The following is a 6,000-nucleotide window of genomic DNA, read 5'->3' on the forward strand; positions in this document are numbered from 1 at the left end:
GAGAATCCCATGGCAATGAATTCCACATGTTAGTTGCATGCTGTTTTTTTTTAAAAAAAAAACCTTACTTCCTCTTGTTTGTATGAAACCTGATGCCTATTAATTTCACTTTTTTGTATTCTATAAAAGGATCGACAACACTCCTTTAGTCATTTTTCCCATGCCATCTATAATTTATAGATCCCACACAGACAGTCATCTAAGCTAAACAGCCCTAATCTTTTTAGTCTCTTCTTATACAGAAGCCATTCCGTATCCTGGATTGTCTTTGTTGCCCTTCCCTTTTTCAGTTCATATGCCTTTTCAGATAGGATAACCAGAAATGGACACAGTATTCCAGATATGGTGTACTATAGATTTATGTAGTAACATCATGATAGTCTCTCTTACTTTCTATCCCTTTCCTAGAAGTTGCCAACAAACTGTTAGCCTTTTTTACCACAATGGTGTACCAAAAAGAAATTTTTCAGATACCATTCCATGATGATGTCAAGGTCTCTCTTGAGCGGCAACAGCTAATTTAGATCCCTTCATTGAGTTTGTATAGTTGGGATTATTTTTCCACTGTGTATTACTTTGTGCTTTGAATTTTGCCTGCCATTTTGTTGCCCAGTCACAAAAGCATCTCACAAAATTGGGTAATTCCTCCGAGTCTGCTTTGGATTAACTCTCTTGATTTTGTATCATCTGCAGACTTTGCCAGTTCATTGTTTGCTTCCTTTTCCAGATCAGTAATGAATGTTCAACAGATGCCAAAACAGATCTTTAGATCAACTGTTCACTTCTTTCCCTTGTTAAAACTGAAAAGTAGCAAAGGGTAAGAAGTAGTGGTCAAACCATTACTGATCAATGAGAAGATCTTCTCTTGTATCCCATGGCTACTAAGCTTCCTTAAGACCCTATGACCACGACCTTGTTAAAGAGTTTCTGAAAATCCAAATATACTATCACCGACTCATCCTCAAAGTTGCTGACTCCCTTGAGCATTCTAATAGATCAGTGAGGCACGACTTCCCTTTGCAAAAGTCATCTTGAATCCTCCCCAGCAAATCATGTTTCTCTATGTATTTGATCATTCTGTTCTTTACTCTAGTTTCTACCAGTTTGGTCAGTGCCGCTGTTAGGCTCCCTGGCTTGCTATTGCCAGGATCTTCTCCATAGCCCTTTGTAAAAAACTGGTGTTGTAAACTACCTTCCCATCCTCTGCTACAGAGGCTGGCTTCTGTGATTGTACAACTCCTAGCGGGGGGTATGTAACCAATTTCATATTTGAGTTCCTTCCTTCCCAATTCTCAGGTGAATCCCATCTCCTCCTGGTGACTTACCACTGTTTAGCTTATCAGGTTGTTCTACTGACCCATCAATGCAAGACAGCCCTTCAGATCTGTCACCACAAAAAAAAACAGCTCTGAGGTGGGTACTTCCCCCACATCCTCTGCAGCAAGGACGGATGGTGGAGAATTCATTTAGCTTTCCTGCAACGGCCTTGTGAGCCATCAATGTTCCTTTAACACCTTTATTGTGTAGTAGTCCCATTGCCTCTCCGGCAGGCTTCCTGCTTCAGAAGTACTTCTAAAAAATGTACTGTTTGTTAGTTTGAGCATCTTTAGCAAGTTGCTGCTCATGCTCTTCCTTGGCCTGCCTTCTGTTTTACTTGCCAGAGTATGTGCTTCTCCCTGTTTTTCCTCATTAGGGCTTCCACATTATAAAGGATGCCTTTTTGCCTCCAGTAGCCTGCATTACTCCACTAGAGAGCCAGGGAGGCAATCTTTTGGTCCTCCAGCTACCTTTTTTGATTTGGGGGAACGCATTTCATCCGAGCCTCAGTTATGGTGGTTTTAAGTGATCTCCATACTGCTTGCAGGCATTTTACCCTTGTGACTGCTCTTTCCAATATACAAGTTTCAGAGAGGAAGCTGTGTTAGTCTGTAACTGGAGAAAAAAAAAGTCTTGCAGCACTTTAGAGCCTAACAAAAAAAATGTAGATGGTATCATGAGCTTTCATGGGCACAACCCACTTCTTCAGATGAATGGAATTTAAGGGGTCCCAAGTTCCAAATAAATAGAGAGGGGATGGGGAGGGAAAAAATAGGAAAATAAGTCAATTAGAATTTCCATGATAGAACCCTCTAATTATTCTTTCCATTTTTTTTCTCCTCCTTTCCCGCCTCCATCCCCTTTCACTGCTATTTGGACCCCTTAAATTCCACTCCTCTGAAGAAGGGCGTTGTGCCCACGAAAGCTCATGATACCATCTACATTTTTTGTTAGTCTCTAAGGTGCTGCAAGTTTTCCCAATTTTGTTTAAGGTCCTCCTTGTGCAATATCCCTTTTTAAAATTAAATGTGCTGGCGGTAGGTTTCATGTTCCTCTCTCCCCCAACAAAGATGCTAAATGTAATTACATTATGGTCACTGAGTGATTCAGTTACAGTTACTGCTTAGACCAGCTCCTGTGCTCTATTTAGGACTACATCAAGCTGCCTCTGCCTTTGCGAGGTCTAAGACTAGCAGCTTCAGGAAGCAGTCACTTACGGTGTCTAGAAATTTTATCTCTGCATCATGCCCTGAGGTGACACATACCCAGTCAGTATGAGGAGAGTTGAAATCTCTCTATTGTGTGTTCTGCTTTTGTAGTTTTGCTAACTACCCTTAGCATTTCACAGTTACTGTCACCGACCTGGTCAGAAGTCTATACCTACTGCTACACTCTTATTCAACATGGAATTTCTGTCCAAAGACTGTTTGAGTCATAAAAAGATTTTTACCTTAACTCTGCTTTTTTAAAAACATATATAGTGCCACTCCCCACCCGCACAAACTACTCTGTCATTCCAACATATTTTATATCCTGGTATTACCACATCTGCTTGACTGTCCTCATTCCACCAGGATTTTACAGTACATATTATATCAACATCCTCATTTGATTCCAGGTACACTCATTAATCTCTTAGGATTTAAATGTCTAGCATTTGTATACAAGCATGCATACATTTGTCAATATTTAGTGGCTTGCCTTCGTGTGTGCTTTACATGGGACTCTTACATTTGACTGTTTAGCTCCTACCTCTACATCACCAACTTCTTTTCTATCTATACTAAGATAGAGATTTTCCCTTTTAATAACTTCATACCAAATGGATGTCTCTGCCCAAAACATGTGCTTCTCTACAGCAGCTGGCTTTCTGCCAGCCCTTACATTAAAAAAAATCCTCTGCAACCTTTTTTATTTTATGTTCCAGAAGTCTGGTTTTACCTAGATTTTAGGTGTAGACCAGGGCTAAATAAGAAAGTAGTATTACACTGCAACTTTTCATAAAGAACATTTGTTTGTATTTAACTTCTGAGTGTGTGCCATGAACATAATCTATCCTAGGCCTAAAATAGGGCTAGTTATACAAGATTCTGAACACAGTCTATTCTCATTAACCTGAGGTTCAAGTGATCAGCACCTATGCCACTTTGGCCCCTCACAATCATTAACTAATGTTTCCTCTTAATGTCCCTTTGAGATAGGGAATCCCCCCCCACTCCCCAGTTTTACAGACTTGGAGCTGAGGCATAAAGCAACTAAAGCTATGACTTGTCCAAAGCTTCCCAGTTAATTAAAATGGCTCTGAACCAGGTGTCCAAATTGTTTAGACAGCTTTGAAATCTCAGCCTAATTATCCTGCCAAGGTCACACAGGGAGTCTATGGCTGACCCCACATTCCCAGGCCAGCGGCTCAGTCACTGGAACCATCTTTCCTTTCCCCCTTAATCCTGACCAAGTCTCTTCCACAGCTAAACTAGTTACCACAGCGTGAAAGCTGCCAGTACTGCCACCTTGCAGAGTCAAGCCCTTAAATACCTGGCTGTGGGAAGGGTTCCCAGGCATTAGTAGAAGCATTTTGCACAGATCATCAGCTGCAGGAACGCCTATCCCTATATATAATTGGGTCATATTTCACTGTTGCTGTGAAGCTCTCTAAGCTTTATGGAGCTGAAGCAATTTGGGCTAATGCACGTGTATCCAGGGTAACTACTGCCTCTTCTAGAAAGAGAGATCCATGGCCAAATTTCAAGGTAACTAGCTCCTGCAGCCATTCTTGGGGATGCAGCAGGAGAGGCCTGAAGTTCAGAATGTGCTGAGCCCCCACTCTCGGGCACTGGGAAGGCTCTGACTTTAGGCAACACAAGAGGCACCTCCAAATCACTCAGTTCTGCAACTCTTGGCTGACAGCCTATGGGGTTCAGGCCTCCTTCAGGAGTCACAGCAGGAACTGTGTAGCAGTCACCCTCTGGTGTCAGAGCACGGCACTGCAGGTGTGTTCTCCCCAGCCACGTTGGTGCTGCAGTGGCCCTGGAGCTAAGTCACAGCTAGTCTGGATCCTTTCCAGGGAAAGGAACGGACAACGAGGCTCTCTTACTGGGCTGTTTGGGCTTCTATCACCCCTCTCAGGCTACCGCTCAAGCCATCTTCTAGGCCGGGGTCCCCACCTCTTTTGGGTCAAGGTCCATACACAAGCGAGAACCCACAGAAAAATGTCAGGTACCGCACACAAGTGGAAAAAAAAAAACACGCCACAAGACCACCACAACCCCTGACTGAGAAGGAGAAAAACACTCCCCCCATTCCCCCTGCACACCAGAGCCTGGGGGGGTTGCAGGCTGCTAGATTGTGTGCTCCAGCCCTGTTGTGGGGCAGGGCTAAAGCACCAGCATGGCCTCCCCACTGTTGGAGGGGGGAGCCCTCAGCCTCAGGACCCAGATCCAGGTGAGGCAGGGGTCCTCTCTGGCCCCCGGGCCTTCAGGTTCCCATCCCTGTTCTAGGCAGTCCTCAGCAGCATCTGGCAGGATAGTCCTTGTGTTGGAGCGTCTCTACTCCTTCATTGAGACTAGCAAGGGAATCCAGGCCCAAACCTTGCACCAGGTTCTGACCTAGCAACGTTGTGTTATGCAGCTAGGTCTTACTCCTGCTGCTTTCCTGGCCACTTCCTACCACCAAGCCCCCTGTGCTGTTTCTCAGCAACCTGCATTTAACAGCCTCCTCTGGTTCCCAGGTTTCTGGTCCCCACCTGCTTCATGCTTCTTCCCTAGAATGCCAGGCCTGCACTTGGCCTGGTCCCTTTTCCAGGAACTAATGCTACCCCATGACCCTTTTTAGCCTTCTTTCCCAGCCTCTTCCTAAAGAGACAGACAGACAGACTCCTTACCTCAGCTCTCCTAGGTCTCCTTCCTGCCTGAGGTCTCTGCTCTTTCACTGGAGTTAGCCCCGGCCCTTTCACAGGTGTGCTGACTAATGGTACTTAAGCTACCAGATCAGGCTCAGCTGGCAGGTCACTGCTATGCCACAGGTCAGACTGCCTGTCTCCTTAAATGTCCCTGTGATTCCTTGTGCCTCAGTCACTGCTTACCTTCAGTTTGCATAAACACAAATTTAAAAATTGCTCCTGTTGTAACTGTTACAAATGAAATGTTCTCTCTAAACTGAATAACTTACAGCCCCCTCTTCCCCCCCAACTGAATAATAACTTACAGCCCCCTCTCCCCTCCCCAACTGAATAATAACTTACAGCCCCCTCTTCCGCCCCAACTGAATAATAACTTACAGCCCCCTCTTCCCCCCAACTGAATAATAACTTACAGCCCCCTCTCCCCTCCCCAACTGAATAATAACTTACAGCCCCCTCTTCCCCCCAACTGAATAATAACTTACAGCCCCCTCTTCCCCCCCAACTGAATAATAACTTACAGCCCCCTCTTCCCCCCAACTGAATAATAACTTACAGCCCCCTTTTCCGCCCCAACTGAATAATAACTTACAGCCCCCTCTCTCCTCCCCAACTGAATAATAACTTACAGCCCGCTCTCCTCCCCCCCCTCCCCTGTAGCATGTTCAATAAACATTGATCAAAAGTTAGGGAGGGAAAGGACAACTCATAGAGCCAGATATGTGGTTGGGAGCATATAGGGTTGACAGATGGTTGAAACAAACACACTGAACTTCCCCCCACCC

General features: G+C 44.8%; 1 long non-coding RNA gene across 1 annotated transcript in view; it reads right to left on the reverse strand.

Moving 5' to 3' along the window:
- The window catches only part of LOC142827698 (uncharacterized), a 64,206-nt gene extending 58,871 nt beyond the window's left edge, over positions 1 to 5,335 (reverse strand). The window contains exon 1 of the long non-coding RNA XR_012902413.2: positions 5,198 to 5,335. This is a non-coding gene — a long non-coding RNA (uncharacterized LOC142827698). The remainder of the gene's footprint in view (positions 1 to 5,197) is intronic.
- Between the last annotated feature and the right edge of the window lie 665 nt (positions 5,336 to 6,000).

The sequence above is a fragment of the Pelodiscus sinensis genome, chromosome 3 (assembly GCF_052426305.1).
Source record: "Pelodiscus sinensis isolate ZL-2025 chromosome 3, ASM5242630v1, whole genome shotgun sequence".
NCBI classification, from domain to species: domain Eukaryota; kingdom Metazoa; phylum Chordata; order Testudines; family Trionychidae; genus Pelodiscus; species Pelodiscus sinensis.